This window comes from Camelus dromedarius, chromosome 1, assembly GCF_036321535.1.
Source record: "Camelus dromedarius isolate mCamDro1 chromosome 1, mCamDro1.pat, whole genome shotgun sequence".
Classification (NCBI taxonomy): Eukaryota; Metazoa; Chordata; class Mammalia; order Artiodactyla; family Camelidae; genus Camelus; species Camelus dromedarius.
In genome coordinates this window covers 113,132,558-113,157,793 of record NC_087436.1, presented here as the reverse complement: position 1 = coordinate 113,157,793, position 25,236 = coordinate 113,132,558, and the positions used below count along the sequence as shown (strand labels likewise).

Sequence of the window (25,236 nt, the reverse complement as noted above, 5' to 3'; positions counted from 1 at the left end):
ACAGACAGTCCTGAATTGTAATAACCTCATGTAGAATAAATGCTAAAAAATGACAGAAGAACTTCTCCAAATCCTACTCTGAGGTTTTTAGAGTATGTAGAAAACCACCGTGGAAAAGAGATGCTTTCTAGGCAAGCATAATTCTGCTGCACCAGTGAGGAAGCACATGGGACGTGGATGATAAAAGAAGATACCCAGAATGCTTATCTCACTGACACAGCTGCTTTCGGTTTGAGGTATGGGAGGCAATTACACGGTCTCTGTACAGAGAGTAGATGGGTGAAGAATGTCTCCTTGTCAAAAATTACATCTGTTGATTGTCAGTGAAAACCAAAGCTGGAGTAAATTTGGAAATCTAATATATGGTCGCCTGGAGCTTTATCTGTTCCAAAATGTAAATTCACACTAGTGTAGAACGGTGTTTCCAGCTTGCTGGACACATTTACGTATCTGATCTCTTTTCACAAAACGTCCAGTGAAACAGGAATTTTAGACATAACAAGCAGGTGTTTGGCACAATATGTAACTTCATACATAGGATGAGTCACAACCTAGTGTCTTTTGAAGGCATTTGTAAGCTAAAAAACAGTAGCTTTCAAGAGATTTTTTTTTCAGGCAGCGTAAACAGTCAGAACTGTATTTGTGTACCTTAGAATCAAACAGACCTGGATTTGATTCCAGGTCTGCTGTCTAATAAATGTGCAACTCTGGGCACACTGCTTATCACCACTGAGTATTTTCCCTCATCTGTAAAATGAAAATAATGCTTAAGTTGAACCAAGTGAACTTGCCATATTCGAAGCCAAGAGAAGTCAAATGTTGGCGATTTCATATGGTTCCGCCTACACCTGTTTCGCAGGACCGAGTCTCGGAGACTAAGTCCACGTATGTCTACCAGTCACAACTCTACTGTTGCACATGAGACACACCCAACTCAGACTAGCTTTAGAAAAAGGGAATATCTATCAAATCACCACAATGTACACTTCAAATATCTTTCAATTTTATTTGTCAGTTGTACCTCAATAAAGCTGAAATTTAAAAAAAATGGGGAGAACGCACTAGCTCACGCAATTGGGCAATTTAGGAATGGTGTTAGCTTCATGTTAGCAAGGTCCAGGGGCTCAAATGCTGCCCTGTATCCTCTCCTTCTCTGCTGCCCCGCTTCCTTCTGCGTCTGTTGACTTTGTCGTACGTGCTGGATGGGATGACCAGCGATAATCTAGTCTTCACTAGAAGCAAAAGGGACTGCTCTCTCCCACGGGCCGTCTCTCTTGCGTTACACGCTCAGCCCTCAGCCAGTCACTGTTTCCATTGTGTCATGTGGTCTTTTACTAGGCTTGGTCCAACCCGGTTGACTTTCTCACCTCCAGGGAGATGCCAGGAGCGAAGGTAACTGTACATGAGAGCCCGGTTAGAACCACAGAAGATAGGGGAGCAGTGCTCAGAGAATACTGGGGTGCTAGGAAGGCAGAAAAAAATGTCCACTGCAGTACGTACAACACTTAGCACAGATCCTGACACACAGAATATGTGCTAAAACGAGCTGAAGATGTTTCTGCACTATACTCAAATGGCGTAGGATAAAGTGACCAACTTTTCTCAATTTGCCCAGGACTTTCTTGGTGTTAGCACTGTAAGTCTCATGCCCTGGAAAACTCCTCAGTCCCAGGCAGACCATCTTGGTTTATCTGGACCATCTATATTTTAAAACTGCAGGTCCCATATCTGGGGAATCCCTGCAGTCCCAGGCAAACCAGGATAACTGGTCACCCAGCTGAAAGCTGGCACTTGCAAGTGTAAGTCGTAGCTGTAGTTGAGGTCTTGTTAGGTTAGCTTATTAGTTGCTGCATCAGTAGATGAATGATGTGCTGTGGTACACCAGAAATCATGGAAATGGGAGATAGATAGTCTCCTGGGAAAATGCACAGGCTGTGTCCTTCATTTACTTACAAGACGTGCCCCTTTGCTTTGCCTTCCCCTTCTGCTCTGTTTTTCTTTCAGTGCTTTTCTTTCTCCCTTTTCCTCTGTCCTTTCTTTTTTTCCTTGCTTCCTATCTTCCTTCTGATCGCCCTTCCTTCTCTCTCTTATTTTCTTCTTTTCCTTTTACTTTCTTACTTGGCAACATATGTACATTTCAAATAACATGTGATTTAGATTTTTTGTGATCTTCAAAGGAGCTGTTATGTGTTGTTTGACTGAAACAAGCCAGCTTCAGTAAATACATTTATTCTGAATAATCTACCAAGTAAGTAGAAACTTCACTGTTGATTAAGACAAAAAATGTATGCACAATTACTGTGGGCATGGTCACGAGGCTGAGCGTGAAAAGTGAAAAAACTGGGGGGGAAAAAACAAGCAAAAAAGATAGTGATAGTTGTGAAATGAGGAGATTGGAGGTTGGAAGGGCTAGAGATTGAATTCTTTCAAGGGACATTTTGGTTTCACTGTTTGCACAGGGGCTGCCTCTACTACTGATGGAAATTGCTGGGATTTGGGAACTCTTTCTTCTTTTAAATCAATATTATCATTAATTAAGCAATGTAAACCAGGATATCCTTCTTGGTTACAAACTATGCTTTGAAGCCAGGCCTGCATCTGAATGTCTTCAATCAAAATCTTAAAATAAAATGAGAAAGAAAGCGATTCCTAGTCTTTGAAGAAGAGCTATCGCGGAGAACGGAGCCTTCTGAACTAAACTCTGGAGAGGGATGAGGACTTTGTTGCCTTTATCACAGTGCTGAAGTTATGAAGAATCGATCTTTGGAGGCAAATCCAAACGCTCCCTCCCTCATGACAAGGGTTCCATCCACAAGTCTGGGTCATAGAGTTGGAACTTCCATTACATTTGAGTTTTCCAAATATCAGCGTTCACATCACTTTCACAATTTTTGTCATTACATAGTATCACTTGTGCCATTCATTTACCTAATAGTTTCCTACAAGTGTACTTATTAAGTGAGGCTAAGATGATACAGCCAATGAGGTTCATTAGGGCTCATGCAGAGCACTGTCCAGAAAGCCCAGGCTGACTCTCGGACCCTGATGTGTTTTAAACCTTTCTGGGAAGGAAAGTATTGTCACCCACAAGCAAAGTGGTACACTGTGGTGCTATTGAAAAGGCTTGGAGCCTCACCACCTAGTTCTTATCTTGGTTCTACTTTTTGGTAGCCTCGAGATTTTGGAAAAGTGGTTTCAATTTTCTATCTGCGTGATTGTGAGGATTAATTAAGATGATGCCTAGAAATAATTGATGAACAGTGCTGGCACTTAGCAGATGTTAGTCAGGATTTCTTCTTAGTCCATTAGTAGAGAGAACAAAGGTTTGCATAGTCCCTAGGGAAGACTGCTTATTTATTCTGGGAAAGCCAACTAAATGGGAAATGTAATGCAAAGAGCATGTTCTGAAATGTGTGGTTTCAAGTCATTACAATGCCTTAGGGGAAATTTTTTTTTCAATTAAGTAGAAGCCAGGGGCATCTCTGCACACTAGGGCACTTTAGGAGGAAATGTGTTTAGCCCCGTAGGAACAATGGGTGTGTCATCGTGTTTTCTGAACTGGCTTCCCCAGACCAGATTTGTATCACCTGTAGTTACTGAGTCAGAGGTAAGAACCAGAAGGGGAAAAAAATATGTCTTACCAAAATTTTGTGAGTACTTTGCACAAGTTGAGCTGATTATGGGCCCAATGAGAAAAAACAGCCAAGACTTAGGGGGAGGCTGGTCCCCCCTTTCTCTGCTGAGAAGGCAGCATCATTTTGCTATCACAAGAATTTCCAATAATTTTTTAAACATTCTATTCACTATCTGATTATTTGAGAATGTAGTAAAGCTATTTTTACTGTTTTTATTTTTTTATCTGGCAACCATATTGAAGGTACATTATTTCTAATAGCCTTTTTAAAGTGCTTGCACTGTTTAGGTATACAATTTTATTATCTGTTGTACATGTTTGCTTCCTCCAATCCAATTTCTATATCCCTTATTTTTTGTTTCCTGTCTCATCACATGTAAATTATTTTACCATAATTTACATACGATTGAAATAGTATTGCATTTTTGATCCACTATGATACGGATGACTTTGAGAATGTAGCAATGAAAAGCCCAAGAAATAGCTAAAAATCTGTTGCAATAAATTATAGGTAGCGAGACAGTGCCCTGGCAAAGACAATGGGTAAAAAAGCAGTTGGAAGAAATTACCAATGAGCAATATTTTAATTGAATAAATGAATGATTGGAATGGAATGTAAGAAACAAAACTTGACCACAAGTCTTTAAATATGAGATGACACCAGGAAATGATCAGTCATACCAATCAAGATTCAGTTAGAAAAAAATCACTCTAGGTAGGGATTTTAAGATGAGAAATCAAAGCCTTAAGCAAACATTGAAAGAACTATACAGAATCTACACGTAGGATTCAATTGCATCGAACTACACAACACACAAATGAATCCATGCAAAAACTGCTAAAATCTGAGTAAGTTCTGTATTTAGTTAATACTATTTCTCTGATGCCAATTTCTAGTTTTGATATCCTATTACAGTGAGGGAGGCTAGTTTTTATTTGGTTTTATGCAATTTTTGCAGCTTCCTGTGAATTATAATTGTATATAATGATACATTAATTATCAATAACTAATAGTATTGATGATCATATATGTTAGTATATTACATATACTAATTAACTCACGTAAAATCATTTCCAAATAAAACAGTTTTTTAAAAAGGGGGCTATGGAACCAACAATTGGAGAAAAACCATGCTCTTTTGAGGGAAACCCAGAAGTGCAGGATTGCTAGGAAGCCACACTAATGTGTGATTCCAGGAGCTCATCATCAGTTGACTGTCCTCACTCTGCCTGCAACTGCCGCCAAAGAATATCCTCTCAGTCCTTTCTGCCCTCCACATCCCTGTGAGCGCCCTGGTTGGCTGGCTGGGATCCAGGACCCTGACTGCAAGGGATTCTGAGAAACATCGTTCCAGGCTTCCACTCCCTGGGCTGTGAGAGAGAGAGTACAAAGGTCCAGGGTTGGACGATACTGAGCTGAAAACATCTCCCAGCTCACTGATATTGAACAGATATTGTGAATTTATAATTTAGCCCTTGAAAAGGAGATTAGAAAAAGGAAATTAGACAAAACTGGCAATTTATAAATAAAAGAAATTCATAAATAACTCAATTTCCAAGCATAATTCCTTGGTATCTCTTCAAAACTATTTTCATCCAAAAGAATTTATAACAACTAAATTTTAATAGGATTTTTCAAATTGATAAACAATTCCACATGAACTGTCTCACTGGCCCACCAAACAATGCTGAGAAACAGATAATAATGAAAACATAGAATACTCACTTAGCACTTTTATTTATATCATCACATTTCCTTGCAACTCACCAACAAAAGACTGCTCCTTGTAGTTCTCCAAAGCAGAAACAGTGTCTTCAGATCTTCACACATGTGGTTTCTTTTTCTTTTTTTTTAATTGAAGTATAGTCAGTTTACAATGTCATGTCAATTTCTGGTGTACAGTATAATAATTCAGTCATACACATGCATACATATATTCATCTTCATATTTTTTCATTATAGGCTATTACAAGGTATTGAACATAGTTCCCTGTGCTGTACAGTAGGACCTTATTGTTTATCCATTTTATATATAGTAATGTGTATCGAACTTCCAATTTATCCCTTCCTACTCCCTTCCCCCATTGGTAACCATAAGTTTGTTTTCTCTGTCTGTAAATCTGTTTCTGTTTTGTAAATAAGTTCATTTGTTTTTTGGTTTTTGTTTTTGTTTTTTTTTAGACTCTACATATAAGTGATATCCTATGGTATTTTTCTTTCTTCTTTTGGCTTACTTCGCTTAGAAAGACAATCTCGTCTTATCCATGTTGCTGCAAATGGCATTATTTTATTAATTTTTATGGCTGGATAGTATTCCATTGTATAAATATACCACAACTTTATCCACTGACCATTTACTTTTGATGTCACTAGTCATTTGTTTAACTTCATGATTTATTGATTTATTTATTAAGGTATAGTCAGTTACAGTGTGTCAATTTCTGAGCATAATGTCCCAGTTATACATACACATACATATATTCATTTTCATATTCTTTTTTATTATAGGTTATTGTAAGATATTGAACATAGCTCCCTGTGCTATACAGAAGAAATTTGGTTTTTTAATCTATTTTTATATAGTAGTTAATATTTGCAATTCTCAAACTCCCAGTTTATCCCTTCTTGCCCTCTTTCCCCCCAGTAACCATGGGTTTGTTTACCATGTCTGTGAATCTCTTTCTGTTTTATAGATAAGTTCATTAGTGTCTTTTTTTTGTTGTCCTTTTTTTTTCTTTAGATTCCACATATGAATGATATCATATGGTATTTTTCTTTCTCTTTCTGGACTACTTCACTTAGAATGATTATCTCCAGGCCCATCCATGTTGCTGCAAATGGCATTATTTTATTCTTTTTTATGGCTGAGTAGTATTCCATTGTATAAATATAACACAACTTCTTTATCCAGTCATCTGTCAGTGGACATTTAGTTGAGAATGTCTTTCCCTGGTACAAATTCCTCCTGGCAGGCCCTACACCTCTTCACACCCTGTTCCACCAAGGTCTTGCTCCCTCTCTTTCCTGAAAGAGACTGAGTCTGATAGGATATGAACAGGCATCCCCATCATGCAGAGGGCCAGGCTGTGCTACCCTTACAGGAGTCCAGGGGTTGACCATCAGGCCAGAACATGTGACCCAAGATCTGTTCCTCTGCAATGACCTCTCCTTACTCCAAGAACCTCATCCTTGATCAGCCAGATCTCACACCCCCATGCAAAATAACAAGAAGAATAGAGTTGGTGGTACACAGAGGACTTAATAAAGGTCCCCATTAGACCGTGCTCTCAGGCATATATTTGCCAACCACACGACTGAAAATGAGTCTTGTAGCTTTTTCTAGCACTTATTTCCCTTGGTCCATCTTTCCCTCTCCTCCCCTCCTCTGCAGGTTCTCGAGTTAGCAGTCTGTTGACTGCAGATGCTTTAGTGTGCAAAACAGCTCATGCTATTTCCCCCAGCAAGAAAAACCAGACACCGCTCAACCTGAATTTTACACTTTTCAAGCAAATATCGTCTAGACTCTGCACTGTTTCCGAAGTCTGGTTCAGGGAGAGAGCCCACAGATAGAGGAGGAGATTTATTTTTGGTTGTGAGGGTGACCAACCCTTCTTCCAGGCTTGATGGAACAGTTGGGAGGTGTGTGTAGGCCCCGGCATCTATGCACCACGTGGCCTGGCGGCTCCCTCTCCCCCCTGCCACCGCTCGAAGCCTGGGAGGATGCTTTTGAAACGAATCAGGAAATTACTTATCAATCTGAAGCCCCAAAGAGCTCTGAGTGCTCCTCACTGCCAAGGGAAGGGGATTTCAAGTGAAATCTCCACATCTGTGTGCAGTAGAGTTCAAAGACGCCAGCTGTTGGAAGGTCTTGCGAGCGATGTAAGTAAAAAGCCCTCCCTCCCGACTGAAACGAGCCTCTCCAGGCTTTGTTTCTCCCAGAGACGAGTCTTTTGGCTCACGCTGGTGTTACTCTTTCTCTGTTCCTCTGCGAGGTTTGAGGATGTTTACTGACCGGGGCTTAGTCAATGAAACATCTCCTCTGGGGGAAGCTTCCCCTCAACAGAAGAGAGAAAGTGAAAGTTGTCAGAATCGGCTTTGCTGGGGTAGTTTTGAAAACAGCCCTCGACTTGGCAGTTGCGCTCCCTAATGACTAGAGACCTTGGTGTACCCTCGCGGGAGCAAACAGAGGGGACTTCGTAGCCTCCCCACGAGAAACAGAATTGCCATCCGGTCTGCGGTTACATAATTCAAGTTTAAGGTGTGCCTTCACTTTGTAGGATTTTAATAGAGGAAAAAAATACATTAAAGCTAATATTCTGTGGCGATTTCCTTGTCGCAGAATAAATCTTGTGCTTAATTCATGCTTGGTTAAGGGTGCTGATTTATTTACTGTTTGTTTTATTAAACAAATGTGTCCGACATTCCACATGGCTCGGGGAGGCCAGGGAGCAGAGAACGCATTCTTTGCGATCTGTGAATGTAAATATCTAGACAGAGTTGGTAAAACTATGGGTGTGTATTAATAGTAATTATATGAATGGATTGCATAGTTTCATAAATAATGCATTGTACTAGAGTGTGTGTCTTTTACGAATATCTTAAATCAGACGGTGGTTAAGGGCAGGGAAGCAATTGCTGGAATACAGCTCACGTAAAAGAAATAGTTTTGTTTCTAGTTTGATTTCTACTTGATTCTGTATGAATCGGCCTTTGTTCCGTGAGTCCCTGAAGCTTCCCTGGGAACTCCAGTGTCCTTTTCCAGGGTCCCTCATCAAGAACTCTATGGCTGCAGGGAGCATGCGTGGGGCAGTGAATCATCAGACGGAGGGGGTGCGTGTTTGGAATGTGACAGGAAATTATTCAAATACTGGGAAACATTTGCTGAGCATTTGCCATGTGTTTGGCCCTCGACTTCTACTTCCTGTGTCATGTGGTCTTAGGAGCAGGTGCTCCCTGGTAAAAAGTAGTGACCTTGCAAGCAGAGAACCCAGGGACCTGTCCGTGCAACCCAGGGTTGGTTACTTAACTCCTCTGTGCTTCGGTTTTCTTTCTGTGAAATAAAGGTGATACAGGTGGGCTTCATGTGAAGCTTGAGAGTTAATGTAAGTAAAGTATTGTTTTTGTCTCTTATATATGAGAAATTGAAGCTAGCGATAACAAAGTAACTTGCCCGTGGCCACACGGGGATGGTGGCTGGAGGGCTGGGTTTGGGAGTAAATGATCAGGCTTTATCATCATGGAGGAAGTCCATTTTCTAACCATCACCTCCTTCCCTCATGTGTGCATCCTCTATTCTGCTCTCACAATGGCCTTCTGCGTAAGTATTGTCAACCACTGACCATGAGGATTTAAGACAAAGAAATGGAGGCTCAAACACTCACCCAAAGTAACTCACCCAAAGTCCTATACTTAGAAATTAGCAGCGCTGGGGGCTAAGCCCAGGGGTTTGAAGTCCTGGGCTCTTGTCATGACCTCATGCTCTGCAACGGGCTGGGCCCACACTGCCCCCTGCAGGGAAGAGTGAGCTAGAGAAGGGCATGTTTATCACCAAGGAGGCCCTCACTCTGTGCCTGGCCCAGCGCCCCAAATCCAGCAGGTCCCTGGGCCCCTGTGTTAATCATTCTCTAGAAGACTCAGATGCACATCAGAGTTTGACAGTCGCTCTCCTCGGGGCTTTTTGTAAGCTGGGAAAAATCAGACTGTATGGCCTTCCCATCTGACCTTCACCTGAAGAAGGTGAAAAGTTCTGTTAAGGACGAGAGACTGAGCACTTTGCCCCATTCAAAGCTTTGGATTACTCTGAGGTCAGAACCATTCTTTCAGAGTTATTTACTGTCTTGTTTATATCCCAGTGCTTTCCTCATCTTTTGGCACGTGTCACCTTCTGAGCCCTGCGAAAGTTTTCTCATCAACCCCTTTGATTGCATCAGGCTTCAATGATCAGCAGATGTGTAGATTCCTTTCCCTTTGAAGGGTTTTTATTATAAGTCAGTACAACTCAGTGGAATTCATCACCATATTAGAATATCTGTATTCTATAATATAAGAAAGTTACTCAATAAACTTCACGCAGAGAAACCAGCAACATGGAGTATTTCCTGTGCTGACTGTGATCAGATTGATTTCTCTGGAGACCAGGGCAACACAGAGAGGTGCCAACAGGGAGATGTCAGCCAACAGGGAGATGTCAGCCAGCAGGGAGATGTCAAAACACACACTAGCAACACTAGATGCCTCAAAAAGAGGTCACAGAAGGCGTGGCAGGGCAGGAACCATTGAACATTGGAAATAATTTTTTTGTGGTGGTAAATGTCAGGATTTGAAGTGAAATAACCCTGCCTTTGAATTCTGCCTTTACCACTTTCTAACTGCAAAACCCCAAGTATGCCACTTACCTCTCAAGTGTGTGTAGCAGACATAAACAACTCAGCATGGCGCCCAACCAACAGGACTTCCTTTTCTCCCAGCTCTAGTCCATTCAATCCACAAATATTTATTGAGCACCTACTATGTGCCAAGGATTATTTTCGATATAGCAGTGAAGAGCCAAAGCCTCTGCCTTCACACTTTTAGAGGAGAAAACAAGAGAATCATAAATCAGAATGTCACTTGGGAGACTGATGCGTGCTCTGAAGAAAATAAAATATGATCACTAGACAGAGGGACTAGCAGGTGCGGGGATGGGGGTGCCTCTTTCGCTAAGGTGATCAGGGATTGCCTCATCGAGGAAGTGGTAGTCTGCAGTCTTGAATCGTAAGAAAAACACAAAAGCCGTGGTTAAGCCTCTAACCACGTGACACTAGACAAGTCGCTGAAACTCATTAGACCCCGGTTTCATCACCTGCACCCTGCAGAGCTGGAGTATATTTACAGGACTTCTGTTGGCCTGTTTTGTCGCTTTCTTTCCCTGTCTTAGGATCCTATGCCATGAGTAATTGTACAAAAAGAAGGGGAAAAAAATGTCTGAACCAAACTATACTATAGTTATTTCATTCTTTCATTCTACTTTCTAGGTTTTTGCAACTGGTTTTTCCTCAACAAAGATAAATTAGTAGTTCCTAAGTGAATGACGATTAATTAATGATTCTTTTTTAAAAGCTCAAATCATCACGATTCCTAGGGATTACATTGCTGGAAAAGACAAGAACCACTGTATGGCAGATGTTTAGGGACGAACTGTGTAGCTTTGCAATGACTTCATGTGTGGCTTTGAGTCTGAAATTGTACATATGTCACTGGAGCCAAGACACGAAGCTGCCAGAAGTTGGCTGATCCAACCCTCTGTTAGCCAGGAGTCATGTGCATGGCTTTAAAACACAATCCATGGTCTGAAACGTTTCCTTTCTTAAAATGGTGCAGCAGACCTCACTTGGGGCCGAGACAGCATCCATCCAAAGTAAGAGTCACAGTGCAGATAACTCGTACCAGAGAAGCCTTTGTCTCCCAATGGACCAAATATTTGTGGCCAGAGTATTTTTGGCTGTAACAACCCAGATAATTGTCTAATCACTACATTTTGCCATTACTCCCATGCTATAAACCCCAATTATGAATCTACAATTGAGAATGAGAATTCTGTGTCCCCAGCAACAAAAAATGTACAGGTTAAGGTTTTCGATTTTCAGATACTGATATTGTGTGCTTAATTTATAAAAACATGATCTCTCCAAATTGAAAACACATTTTTAAAATTGTTTTGAAAACAAGGTCCAATGCTAGACTCCAAGGATTGAAAAAATAAGAGCAAAGAGGATGAGATTTAGGACGTTGGAGTTAATTAACTGGTAATAGAGAGAGCTGTGGGCAATTCAGTGATGCTCCTAGACACCCTGAAGCGATTTTAAGCAGTGAGCTGCTGTCCAGTAGGGAGAGTAAGGTTTGAGGGGTGGGGGAACTACTATTGTGCACTTACTTTTAAGGCAAATAATACTCCAGCATTGTATGTGCATCAGCTCCTTGCCACGATCCTAGTGCCGTGTGGCTACTACTCCACTTATTTTACAGATGAGAAACTGAGGCTCAGGGTAGGTGAACAAGGTGAACAAGGAAGTTCACCAGCGAAGAAGTGGCAGGACCACAATGTGAATCAGGACTGCCTTACTCCACGACCAACCAACATTCCATTCTACTACTCTGCCTTAGAAAGAGAAAGGACTTTTTTTTTTTTGTTTTTCCACATGCCATACACATTCTAGTTAAGTAAAAAGAGAATTTACTATGTGTTTTTGACTGTTGAAACAGCCTCCTGAGGGGAGAGGCTGAGGAATTGTCTCCCCAAGTTTCCTTCTCCTTTTTCCAACCAAAGACCAAGTCTACAGCCATGCAAGGCAAGATGGCGGTGACAAGTAAAGTTCAGCCATTTTGCTCTCTCATTCCTCCTCTGTTCTGATTGCTTTGGCAGAAGAGATGTCCAGACTTTTTGGAAGAACCACAGTCACTCAACTCACAGACTTTGCTGGCCATTGTCCCACAACTAGGGAGAGGACTCAACTCTGTTCCAGTTTAGGAACACCATTCCAATCAATCTATTATCTAATTTGAGCCTGTATGTCCAATGTTTCAGAACTATAAATCAGGACCAAAATCCCATAAGAAATGGAACACTATTAGAAAGTAGGAATGGCTTTTATAATTCTGGCTATTAAGTGTATCAATTAGAATTGCATTCATCAATGAGTATCTGAAAGCCTCATTCTTTTCACATATAAGGGGTTTATTTTTCTCATGTAACAGGGATCCCAGAGGTAGGTGAGCAAAAGATGGTGTAGCTGTTCAGAAGTCACCAGGAAACCAGCCTCCTGTATTCCTACTTCACCAGCATCAGAGTGTGGCTTTTGTCCTTATGATGACAAGACAGCTGCCACATCTCCAGGTATTGATAGCATATTCCAGACAGGAAGGAAAAGTCTTCTTGTCAAACTTTGCCTTTTTATTTGGGAAGGGAGGCCCTCTTCTAGGACTCTTTGTGTATCTTATTGGCCAAACTGTGTCCAATGGCAACCCCTAGCTGCAAGGGAGTCTGGAAGTTTGCGTTTCTGTTTCTAGGCTTCAGTATAGAAAAAGGCAAGGGAAATGTGGATTGGGATGAGTTATAAGCGAGCCAACCTACAGTACTTGTCAAAATGCTATAAATTCCTATTTCTGAAAGCAATAAATTTGGAATTTGGTACATAAGTAGGATGACATTACATAAACATTTCTCAGCTGCATCTATTTGCATACTTACTTGTGAGCATGAAAATATTTCTAAAACAAGTCATAAGAAGTAGGTGATGGAAAGACGTAGAGCTGGATGTCAGCTCAGTGTCTGAATTCCAGCTCTCTACCCAGTTAGGTGTGCAGTGTCTCTGGACCTCAATTTCTTTTTATTCAAAATAAGAGTAATAATAGCTACCCATCGAATTGCTTTAGAATTAAATTAAATACTATAAAATGAGTATGACAGGTAGAGATTTAAGAAATAGTAGCTCCCTTCTCTTTTGTTTTGTGCCTTTTTTTCAGCAAGTGCAAAAACCTTCATAAAACGCAACACAGCCAAGAGCTGACAGCTGAGGAATCAGCTCTTTGATTGCAAGAAATTAGAACAAAGCTGCTGAACGGTGTGTAGCCTTTCTCCATCAGCAACAGCCAAGATTCTTTCATTTTGGGCTTCATCACATTATCTTAGCAAACCAGACAAAAATGTCTAAGCGATTTTGTTTTTCAAACTGCATCAGTGTTTCAAAGTGCCATCTGCTTGTGACATGTTACAAAACAGAATCAACAGAGCCATTTGGTGACATTTTAAAAAGTGACTTCAGTGTTTGTTACCAAGGGATATAATTCCTAGAATTTGTGCAATTTGTTCTGTGTTATTGAGATGTGAACTAAAGCCTTCACAGAGATGTTCAGCTGTTTCAATACACGATCTTCATCTTAACTCAGGAAGCCAGGTTTTAAACTGAGTTTCTTTCCATTTTAATTATCTCCCCATGTCGCTCCAAACTTTCCAGTCAAAGATGGATGTTTCAAGCTTATCACTTTAGAGTCAGGATGGCAAAATTAGAAAGAAGAAGTGAAATGAACCAAAAAGAATTCACAGATTTGCAGAGTTGAAATCTAACCATCAGCCAAAATCTCATTTCTATCCTCTGGTAAAATGGGAAGAAATGGTAGAATGCAGTTCAGGGCCATGGGTTCCTGTTCACGTACTAATTCTGTGACCTTTAGTAAGCTATTTAACCTTATTCTTTGGATCCTTACCTGGAAAAAGGAATGAACATACCTGCCCATCCCATCTCACCTGGTTGAGAAAATGTGCTAGACCTGCCAGTCCATATAATGCCTGAGCTACTCAAGCCTCTTTTGTGATTTCCCATCTACTGTGGTAGAGTTTGTACCATATTGTAGCATGTGATGGACCCCATGGCCTCCTCAGGCTTCCGTCTGAATCCTCATCTTATTTTTACAGCCAAATTTTCTTAACCAGAGGCCATCGCTCCTGCCTCCCCCTCTCTTCCATACCCTTAATCTGAGCTTAGCCCACATCAAGCGTCAACCACCCAATGTCAGGCCCTCTCCTCTCACTGAGCAACTTTCCTCAAGTGTTTCCACGCTGTGCTCATGAATTTCCATAGCACAGTCATTATGCAAATCATGGTCCAAATCACAGTCCACTATGCAAATCACGCACCTTACTGGTGTCCATTTTGAGAATGAGAACTTTCATATGAAGAATGCAGTCTTCCGTCTTCTCTGAAACTGATCATCTCCATGCAGCCAGAGTGCTACTAAGTTCTGGGCAGAGATGGAGAGAGAGCCCCCTCCCCATGTTGAGTCACCTGGCCCCAGAGGAGTTGTGCTTGTACCCAAAGACTCAAGTCTTTACTGGAAATGTCTGCCTGAAAAGTTCTCCTGGGAACATTCCTTTAACAACTCTCTCCCTAAAGCCTCAAAACTAGAACAGAAATGATTTATACCCTCCACTGTCCTTATGTAGCCCCCTCCCGTAAGCCTCTCACCCTTCATGGTCAGTCTCTCATTTCTAGTTGGTCTTAGCTAGAACACTCTAGAAATGAATGAAATCTGAGAAATGTGTCACAAGTTTGGAACCCTTCAATTGGTGTAGTTAGGAAATAGTCACTCCCACTTCCTTCCAAGCACAGGATGGCGGGGCACACAGGAATGATTTCAGGGAGCAGCTTCTGAAGATAATATGCTTTCTTCACCCCTTTTTGATCCAACAAGATGCTAATAACCTACAAGTTTTATTTGCTGTGGAAGAACAGAGATGTGTGGCGGTTAGAGGTGGGTCAAGGGAGTCAGGTCAAAGTTATTTCAAGATGGAAGAGACTTGAACATTTGTCCAGGCTGAGGGCAACCAGTCGGTGGTCGAAGTTGAAAATACCAGAGAATGAAAGAAGGTCATCTGGGAAGGGCAAGAGGTGGGGCAAAACCACCGCCCAGGGCGAAGGCTTGGTCTTGAACAAGCGTGGGTCCTGACTCACACCTGTGTCCACCGAGACAGCAAGCAAGCATGCATGAGAATGTGAACACATCAGGGATGGTGGGGAAACTGTGGGACTCATGACAATGCTCTGTTTTTCTCTAGGAGATTGGAACTCGGATGATTGCTTAAGATAAGCACAGTGAGCTGGCTGAGTGTTTGCTTCAAGCACCCAGACAAGTTCTTGTCATAGAGTAAGCAAGAAAGAAAGAAAGAAAGAGGGGAAGGAAGGAAGGAAGAAAAGGAAGGAAGGAAGGAAGGAAGGAAGGAAGGAAGGAAGGAAGAAGAAAGAAAGAAAGAAAGAAAGAAAGAAAGAAAGAAAGAAAGAAAGAAAGAAAGAAAGAAAGAAAGAAAGAAAGAAAGAAAGAAAGAAAACAAAAAATTATACTCCCTTCTTTCCTCTTGACAGACTGAAATTTATAGCAAATGGTTACCTCCAAAGGCCTCGTATAAAAATAGCCACCATGACATCACTTATATATTTTGCATTTTAAGTGAAACACATGAGCCTTCCTGAAACTTTTATTTTAAACCTCGAACTATAATAACCTCCCTAAACGCATCACGGTTTGGAAGATAACTTGGCCCAAGAGCAGGCTGTCAAAACGGCCCTCTAACCACACATACTCACTCTCTCTGACCTACAGGAATGTTCTGGGACCTCTCTGGCAAAGAGGTGAGTGCAGGAGGGAAACGCAACTCTGGGAGATTTTGATTTCCATGTTGTAAAAATTGTTGCCGGCCTGACAAATGAGACGGGGATAATCTAAAACATGGACCGTTTGCATGTTTGGCCTTTGAAGATGTTAATGAGTATCAGCTTTCCTGGGCCAAACCAGGTTCTTAGCTCCCAAATGTTTCAGATTTAGACTGTCTTCGTTTGAACATTTAAAAGCGTAAGGGTCATTTTGGGGAGGTTTCGTGCTGAGACTTGAGGGCAGCTGGCAGGCAGACCAGAGCAGGCGGTGCCTGCTTTCTTCCCCACCCAGCCACCGCTGGCCCAGAGCAGGATGGGAGGAACACGGATGCCACAGGCAGGTCTAGACTTGGCCAGTGTTTCAGGGCTCCCAAGAGGAGGATTCTCTGGTGAGAACTAGGGTTAGGAGTTTGGGATTTCTTGAACCCTGATTTTCTCTCTCTTTCTCATCTTTCTGTCTTTCCCTTGCTCTCATCTCTTGTAAACAAGTAAGTCTGGTCTCTTTGGCTTGTCTTTTAGGACCTCTGGTCATTCACAAGACCAGTACGGCCCTAGAGAGGCAGGAGGAAGTCTCCACAAAATGCCTGGCACTATCCTGGGCACTTGGGACAGAGCTGTACTCAAAACAAACTCCCTCACGCCAGACCCTTTGGCCAGTGGAGGGATAGACAGACAAACAAAGAACACGCCGAGATGTGTGTATGTCAGAGGTGATGGGGACCATAAAGGAGGAAGAGGGGTAAGAGACGGCAGGTGTGCTGCGTCAGACAGGTGGGTCGGAGAAGGCGGGGGCTGTGGAGAGCCAACATTGGAGCAGAGACTTGACGGCGGAGAGGATGAGCCACACCAGCAGCTGGAGAAGAGCGCTCTGGGCTGCGGAGTAACAGGCAGGGGAGAAGGCAGGATTGAGGACTTTGACTTGGTGCAGGAACAGGAGGATACCAGGTGGCCGGAAAGAAGCACAGGAGGTAGACATGTGAGGTCAGGAGGGAGTGGGGACCGAGAGCATCTAAGGCCTCTTCCAAGGCTTTGAGCTTCATCCTGAGGGATGCTCGAAGTGATTTGAGCAAGAGAGTGACACGTTCTGCCTTAAATTCTGTAAGACCCCTCTGATGGCTGTTTGGAAAATGGGCTGTTGGATAGCAAGTCTAGATAGATTACATCACCCCAGCTCCGGCGCTCAGTAGGCGTGCTGGGACCATCGTGGTTTCAACAAGAGCAGACTCCCTTGAGAAAGCATTCACAGGCCGCAGTATATGGACATGCACTTAAAAGTCTGATGATATTCACCTTGCAGATGGCATGTTACATTACACGGCTCTGCTGAAGGACAGACAAACCACATCCTAGCCCAGTGATAAAATGCAGTGAACTTGACCTTCTATTTGTGGCATGTTATTTCACCAGCCAGAAAGCTCAAATACCAGACTGTTATGTTCCAAACCAGACCTAGAAGCCAAAAGAAAAAACTGTCTGTCTTTGTTTTCCCTGGACCTGCCTCTCCTGGCAATCGGAGAGCTATCCCCAGAGAGCATGAAGGATGTCTCCATCCCAGTCCAGCCCACCAGGGGTCTGGGGTCCTTCTCAGGCATTTGTGACCAAAGCACCAGCTGTAACAAGATGTTCCTTTGCTTGGCTTGTCTCTTGTGCATGAGACTCTTTGAAGGGCCATGTGGAGGGAGGCTGACCACAGAAACCAGCTAATTGAAGACTTAGATATAAGAAGTCATGAGTCCCAATTAAATATTGTTTATCAGCATTGTTAGCTTTCTTTAATTATTTCATCAACAAATACGTGTCCCTAACACTCACCAAACACTGTTCTAGACGGTTAGTACTTGGCAACCAAAAGCACAAATGAAAATACCTGGCCTCGTGCATCTTACGTTTTATGGGAGAAGAGAGATGGTATAGAATAAGTAAAGTACACAGTGCCAATTTTTTTTTTAAAAAGCACAACATAAGAGTTGCAAGTTATGTTTTATTCAGGGAAATTACTGAGGACTAGAACCCAGGAGACAGATTCTCAGATTGCTCTGAGGAACTGTTCCAAAGAGGTAAGGGAGGAGCCACAATATATAGGAGTTTTGCTTAAAAAACAAACAACAACAAAACATGTAATCAAACGTCAAAAGATTTAGTGCTAATCACAAAAAACAGACATCTCAAGTTAATGATTTCAGTACTTTTCTACGTGTGGGAAGTTGCAAGTGTCTTGGCTCAGAGAAATTGCTCCTTTGATGTGCATCTAACCATCCAGGGCCAGTGCTCTGTTTTTCTCCATCCTCAACTCCCCTCCGGGTGCACATCTTGGGTGGCTGCAGCAGCTGATGGCTTAATGGCCACAATATCCTGTGTTTCCCGGAACGGCAGGCAACCTTCTTTGTTTACTAAAGTGGCAGGCAACATATTTTTTTTTTATCCACAATATTATGTTAGATAATGATACATGTAATGGAGAAAACAAAGTTAAAAGGGGATTTGGAATGGTTGCATTTGCAATTTGAAGAAGAGTGGTCAGGAGAGGCCTCACTGGCAAAGTGAAATTTGAGTGCAAACCTAAAACAAGTGATAGAACAAAATGATGAGATAGGTACAGATACAGGCACAGATGTAGGTGTAGGTGTAAGTGGGTATAGATGATAGAAAGAATGTAAGAAAATGAAACAGAAACCTCAATTAAAGAAAATTAGGACGCCAAAAGGGGGCGCTCTTATGCGCTGTGATGATCAGTCCAACAAGAGAAGAGGCCCCTCTTCTTTCCTGGCAAGGACTCGGCCAATAATAAGCCATGGACTCTTAGTTTACCAGACCCCTCCAAACTTTCTTTTCTCCTCTGTTAAAGAAAGATCTCCTTCCCCTGCCATATGAAGACTTGTCCATGGCTCCCTGTGGTTGTGCAGACCACAAACTGCAGTTCTCTGCTGATCCTGAATAAATCCTTTTTTAAAATATATTTGCTGGAGAAATAACTGGCTGACTGACTGTTTTAGGTCAACAAAAGATGACAGAGCTATTGGTAGAGACAGACAGAGGTGTAGGTGTTGATATAGGAAGACGGAGGTGCAGGTGGAGGGTGGATAACATAGACACAGGTGTAGATGATCACAATTCTGACGCCATTTACAGTGTGTGAAGATTTTCCCCCAAGGAAGTTCTCTGTGACACCAGTTGTGATTCTGCTCCACTGGGAGTCCTACAGTTCAACTCCACTCTGACGTTATCTACCCAGACCCACAAGTTACAGGCTGTCTCACAAGGCCACCCCCCAACTTTAGATGCCAACTGCAAGTCTGGATTGGCACCTGGGCTTCTCACAGACCAGCTGTAGATTAGAGGTTCCAATGAGCACCTCCTTGGGTTCCATTAAATTGCTAAAGAAGCTCTCAGAACTCAGAGAAACATTTTACTCACTTGATTACCAGTTTATTATAAAAGGAATATAACTCAGGAACTGCCAGATGGAAGAGCCACAGAGGGCAGGAGATATGGGGGGGGGGGGGGACAAAGCTCCCGTACTCCCCAAGGGCACTGCTGTCCCTAAGTCTCCTTGTGCTCGCCAATCCAAAAGCTCTCGGAATCCCCTCCTGTAGGTTTTTGTGGAGGCTTCATTACATAGGTATGATTAAATTATTAGCCATCAGATTGAAGTCAATCGCTAGCCCTTCTCCCTTCTCCTGAGGTGGGGATAAGGGGTGGGGGGCAGAGGGTGGGGTGTGGGGCTGAAAGTTCCAACCTTCTAATCCAAGGGTTTGGCTCCACTGGCAACTAGACCCTACCCTTAGGAGCTTTCCAAAAATGAACCTAATTAACATAGCAGAAGACTACTTTAGCACTCTCCTCACTTAACAAATTGCAAGAGTGTTAGAAAGTCTGTGCCAGAGCCCAACAGACCAAATAGATACTTCTTATTATATATGTATATCACATATCACATATATATATATCACAATATCACAATAAGATACATAGGCATATGTACAGATACAGATCTAGACACACATCTGAGAAAAAAGCTTCCCAGGCAGGAAGAAGAGTGTGTGCAAATACCCTGTGGCAGGAATCTGCTTAAGGAGCAGCACAGAAACAGTATGCTTGGAGCCAAATGAATGAAGGAGAGAGGAGTATGAGGTAACATAGTGGGAAGGGAAGGCCCGTGGCTCATTCTAAGCCTTTAATTTTCACACTAAGAAGGGTCATGTGGACAGGGAGTCACAACTGTATTGCTCAGTTGAGTGGCTTCCACAAGGGCAGGAGCAAGGAGACCAGGTGGACGTGGTTACAATAATCCCGGCAGGAGATAACATGGAGAGGGACAACGGTGACGGCAGTGAGACGGTGAGAAATGGTGAGATATAAGGCTGAAGGAGAGCCCAAAGGATGCTAATGTGGGATTCCTGGGAGAGAAGAGCATCAAATAGCTTTGTGATGGGCCTCAGGCAAGTGATTTGGGCTGAGTCTCTGAAAGAATTTGCTACCCATTAGTGAGATGGGGAGAGTGAGGGCAGCAGGTGGGGAGGGAGACACACGGGGCTGTGGAGGAAGGACCCTGACAAGGATTTTGGTGGAGCAGTGGGACAGAAGCCTGATGGAGTAGGTCTGAGAGAGAATGGGAGGAAGGAAACTAGATAGTGATTCAAGAACACTGATTCAAGGAGTTTGCTATAAAGGGACACTGAGACATGAGTCAGTGACCGGAAATGGAAGTGTCTGGAAAAGGTAACATATTGTAATGTATCTAGTATCTGTCATATATATCACTACATATATGGAATTTGCTTTATATACTTCTAGACATTATTATATTATACTCTGTGCATATGCATTGCTACATAGACAATTTCTATAGAATATATGTAATGTATATGTTATATATGTGTGTGTGTGTATATATGTATATATTGTATATGTATATGTATATGTATATGTATATAATTATACTACCACAGGAGCTGTGAGGCCAGGATAGGTGATGAGTTTTCTAAGTAGATATTGCAGTAGCTGAGGATTATGATAGTGATGTTGGAGAGAGTGACAGGGGCCATGATCTGACATCTCCAAAAACGAGGGACTTGCTATAGATTAGTAGATGACTAGTGGGTGGCATGGACTAATGACAGGAGATTCAGTGCTGGAGGGATAGAAGAAGGTGGAATAATGAATGGTCTGGAAACAGTAGGGAGGAGCAAGGAGGTGACCAACTTCCCCTCCAGGCCCAGCGGAATGAGGAGTGAGGGTAGGAAACAGCCACCACTTGAGTGGGCGGCAGGGACAGAGGTGTCCTCAAGGGAGACCCAGGCTTCAGGCAGAACAAGAAAGTGAAAGACATTCAGAACGGAGGATGAGGATACAGCGGACTTGGCTGATGAGTGGAAGCTGAGTTCCAAGGGACACCAGGGAAGGACTTCTGGAGTCAGGAAGGAGTGAGGGACGGGCTAGGAAAGGAACCATAGGATTGAGAGTCCATGGAATGAGTGATGCCATGGGAGCCTGAAGGACATGCACTGGCATAAAGGGTGTGGTGAGGCTCCCCTGATGGTCTCCAGGCAGAGTGGTGGTGAGTGAGACTGTAAGGGGGAAGGAGGAGCGAGGTGGGGTCTCCAGGAAACATGTCAGGTCCATGGAGGCTTGGAGCTGGGATAGTGAGAAGCCTTATCTGGAGCACCCAGAAAGCTCTCGGGTGCCTTCCTTGCTCTCCCAATAGATTTTCATTAACTCTGGAGAAGACCAAGTACATTGGTAATCCTGGGTGATAAAATGTGAGAAGGCTGGGGAGCCAGGAAGTGAGGCTAATGGTGGTCAACAGCGGCAAGTCATGGAGAGCTTAGCATCGTGTTAGACTTCAGCCCTTATCCCACAGACTTCGTCTTTGGGCTATGACAGGGGCTCTTATGAAGATCCCGGTCTTACTCCTACCCCCCCATCACCCTACATATCCATTGTACCCAGAGCTTTGGGGAGCTGGGGACTTACCAGTTGTGTATGTCAGTGTTCAACCAGAGAAACAGAGCCAGTAGGAGGTAATATATTTTAGGAGATGGACTGTGAGGAATTGAATTATGCAGATGTAAAGATGGTCTAGAGAGTTTGAAATCTGTGGGGGGGACCTCCAGGAAGGGCAGACTAGAACCATCAGGGATGGGCTAGTGCTGAAATCCATATGTATGTGGAATTTTTTCTTTATCGTGGAAGCCTCAACTCTGTGCTTACGATCTTTTAACTGAATCATGCCCACCCAGATTATCTAGGAAAATCTCCCTTACTTAAAGCCAACCGATTATGGATTTTAATCACATCCACAAAATACTTTCTCCACAAAACCTAGGTGAATGTTTGGAGGAAAACTGGGGACTGAAGTCTAGCCAAGCTGGTCATCAAACTAAGTATGACACCAGTGTCGCCCCTAAAATCTGTAGATCCACGGTGAGAGTTCCTTCTGTGAGTAAGGATTCGTCCATGGAGGATGAGAGGGAGAGGGTTAAGATGGTCCACCTTGCACTTCAGAAAAATCAGATCATTGGGCTTAAGTGGCAAAAATTCTTAGGAAGGAATTTGAGCAAACAGTACTAAAAATAAAATATGACTTTCTCCAGTGCAAATCCATGTGAATTACAGTTGATCTCAGTGGGAAATAAAGCAAGTTGGAAGGAACCCCAAAGAAAAGTTATTCCAAATTTCCCTGGATATTCCAAGAAAGGACATATTTGTCCAGTGCACAAGGATTTTTAACTAATAGTTCAAAATTCCCAGCAGCTATGGCACCACTGAATTCACGATTAATGAATTGACAAATATTCATGGGCACTTAATAAGTGCTCAGCATTCTAATGAAAATAGGGAAGTAGCGACAGTTCCTGCCCCCTCCCCAAGAGGCAGCTTCCCCAGGGAGGCCATCGGCACTCTTCCAATTGAAAGTGAGAGGACACCCACCTCAAGATGCTTTAGCTGAAAAACAGATTCGGGGAAGAGTTCATCAAAGTCTGGGCTATATCTCTGGCTTCAGGTTCTGCTGGATCCAGGTACTCTAAGAACATAGTTAGAACTCTGTCTTTGCACATCTCTTACTTCTGCTTTTCTCTGAGGTAACTTCACGTTTGGTCAGGTCACTCCCAGCAATGGCAGAAAGGGTCAACAAAACCTCCAGGCTTACATGCTAGAGCAGTAATCCCAGCAGAAAAGTCCCAGGGCTGAGTTTCACTGGACTCACGTAAGTCACGAGCCCTCTCTTGAATGAATCGTTGTAACCAGAGCAGTGTAATAACCTGAAGAGGCTGGAGCGTAAGTGAGAGAGAGAAAGGTCCCCAACAGAAAATCAAGAGGCTATTCCAGAAGCAGGAACAGACATTGGGTAGACAATAAAAGGCAGGCCCTGCTACAAGAACTTTACAACTGAAGGTCCAGAAACCAGTGCCAGTCAGAATAGAGCTGGGAATCCCACTGGGTGTCCTGCCCCAACTTCCAGGCTATTTCCTCATCCCTAAAGGGGTGAGGGGGACTAATAACAACACTCACTATGTCTCACTGCTACAAGTATTATCAAAAAATCAAATGCAGTATATATAAATATGCCTTATAAATAATAAATCATATGCAAATAAGACATGATAAGCACTTTATCCATGAGGTGAGGGTTGAGTTTGTGCTGCAAAGGGGAAGCAGGAAGGTAGAAAGCCAGCAGGAAGAAGTATCACTCTGTGGGCAAAGTCACCCACAGGTGAAGAGAGGCTTGTTCTGTCCTAATGTAATGCAATGATCCTTTGTATTCAGAATTTCCATCTGTGAGAATGAATTGAAATAATAATAGGGAAGATTACAAGTTTGTTCCTTACTAGCTGTATGACTTTGGGCAAATTTTGTCATCTCTCACTCTGTTTCCTCATCTGCAAAGTGGGATAATGATAGTACTTGCCTCACAGGATAATTGCGAGGATTGAATGTGTTAACACAGGTAAAGCACCAGATATGTACTAAGTGTTCTACAAATACTAACTATTGTCATTGGTCCTCAAAATCATCTGGATTAGTAGGAATTCTTATTCCTCTTTTTTTTTTTTTTTTTTGGATGAAAAAACTGATGCATAAAAGAATTCAGTGAGTAAAGTAAGATTTGAACCCAGATCTGACAAAATTCATCAGGACCTGACAGATACAGGCAGGTGGGGAGGGAGGAGGGGAGCCAGGGAAGAAAGAAGGGAGGGGGATTTACCTGGATTTATTTTAAGCAGGAGTAAACCAGGTATTCTAGAATATTCCTTTAGCCTTTGAGGGAGTGATAGTAATTTGAATGGCTTGGTTGGAGAAAGTTTGAGCCAGCATCAGAAAAGAAAACTAAAAATTTTAGGAACATGCCATAGATAACACGTTGAATTTAAGTGCTCTTCTATGGAATCCTGAAACCCTCCACTCCAGACATGGAGAAACCAGACTCCATTATTTGCCAGGAGATGGAGGTTGCACATTCATGCCATCATGGTCCACACCTGTGTGTATCTAGAGGCAATTACCTTATATCATCTAATTTGCTCCTCACCAAGATGGCCCCAGAGTGGATACAACCTTCCTCTCAGCCCCACGGTATGGATAAGAACAGAGGGACAGAGCCCATGTGTGAACCAAACCTCACCCAAATCCAGAGTTCTCCAGCTCCATCACAGGCATCCGTCCAGGAGAGCAGCCCAGCCCAAGGGTGCTAGCCCTGCATTCCACACTCCATGAACCCCGAGGTACACCCCTGTCTATCCCACACTCTGCACAGCCTCTCCAGGATGCTGAGTGGCATCTCCCTTCTCAGAGTATGGGCTGGGGCCGTGAGGCTCCGGGAGAGTAGAGGATGAAATGGGAGAGGTGTTTGAGCCAGGAATTCCTTGTGAGTCTGCTTTGCCTGTCTACAAATCTATTTCCTTTCTCCATCTCCTAGCAAGAAACTGCAGTAATTAGTTTTTTTTTTTTTAAAGCCTCATAGAGAGTTTTCAAGAGGGATTTCAGTGAAAGTGTAGGGGTGAGAGGAACCAGGAAAACAGGTGAATTCCAAAGACTGGGAGTTTGCTATCCTTCAACAAGGAAGCAATCATGACAATTGCAGTAAAAGCCCAGAAATAGACTATGAGCTTGGCTGGGGACACGGTCTCCCTCACTGAACACTGACTGGTCCCCCAGGACCATTCTGCAGAGCTCTCCCACAGTGCCTGAGAGAGGTGGGGAGGGAACGGACCTTCTGGGAAAGCTAAAGCACATTCTAGGTCAGTGGTTCCCAAGCCGGGCCTTTCTCAGAATCACCTGGGAGCTTGTTAAGAGGTAGACTCCCAAAGATTCTGACTCTGAACATGTAGGGCAGGGCCAGGACATCTGCTGTCTTAAGAGGGTCCCTGGAAATTCCGAGGACGAGATGGGTCCTAGAACCATCACTCCAGGTAGCTTCC

General features: G+C 42.9%; 1 protein-coding gene across 2 annotated transcripts in view; it reads left to right on the top strand.

The window, feature by feature from the left end:
• C1QTNF7 (C1q and TNF related 7) overlaps window positions 1–25,236 on the top strand; it is a 98,737-nt gene that overhangs the window by 23,513 nt on the left and 49,988 nt on the right. The window contains exon 1 of one of the 2 annotated variants that reach the window (XM_010991007.3): window positions 7,456–7,514. The exons of the other annotated variant lie outside the window; for it this stretch is intronic. The gene's annotated coding sequence lies outside the window, so the exon portion shown is untranslated. Of the gene's footprint in view, window positions 1–7,455; window positions 7,515–25,236 lie in introns of those variants that run through there. 2 annotated transcript variants of the gene reach the window in all.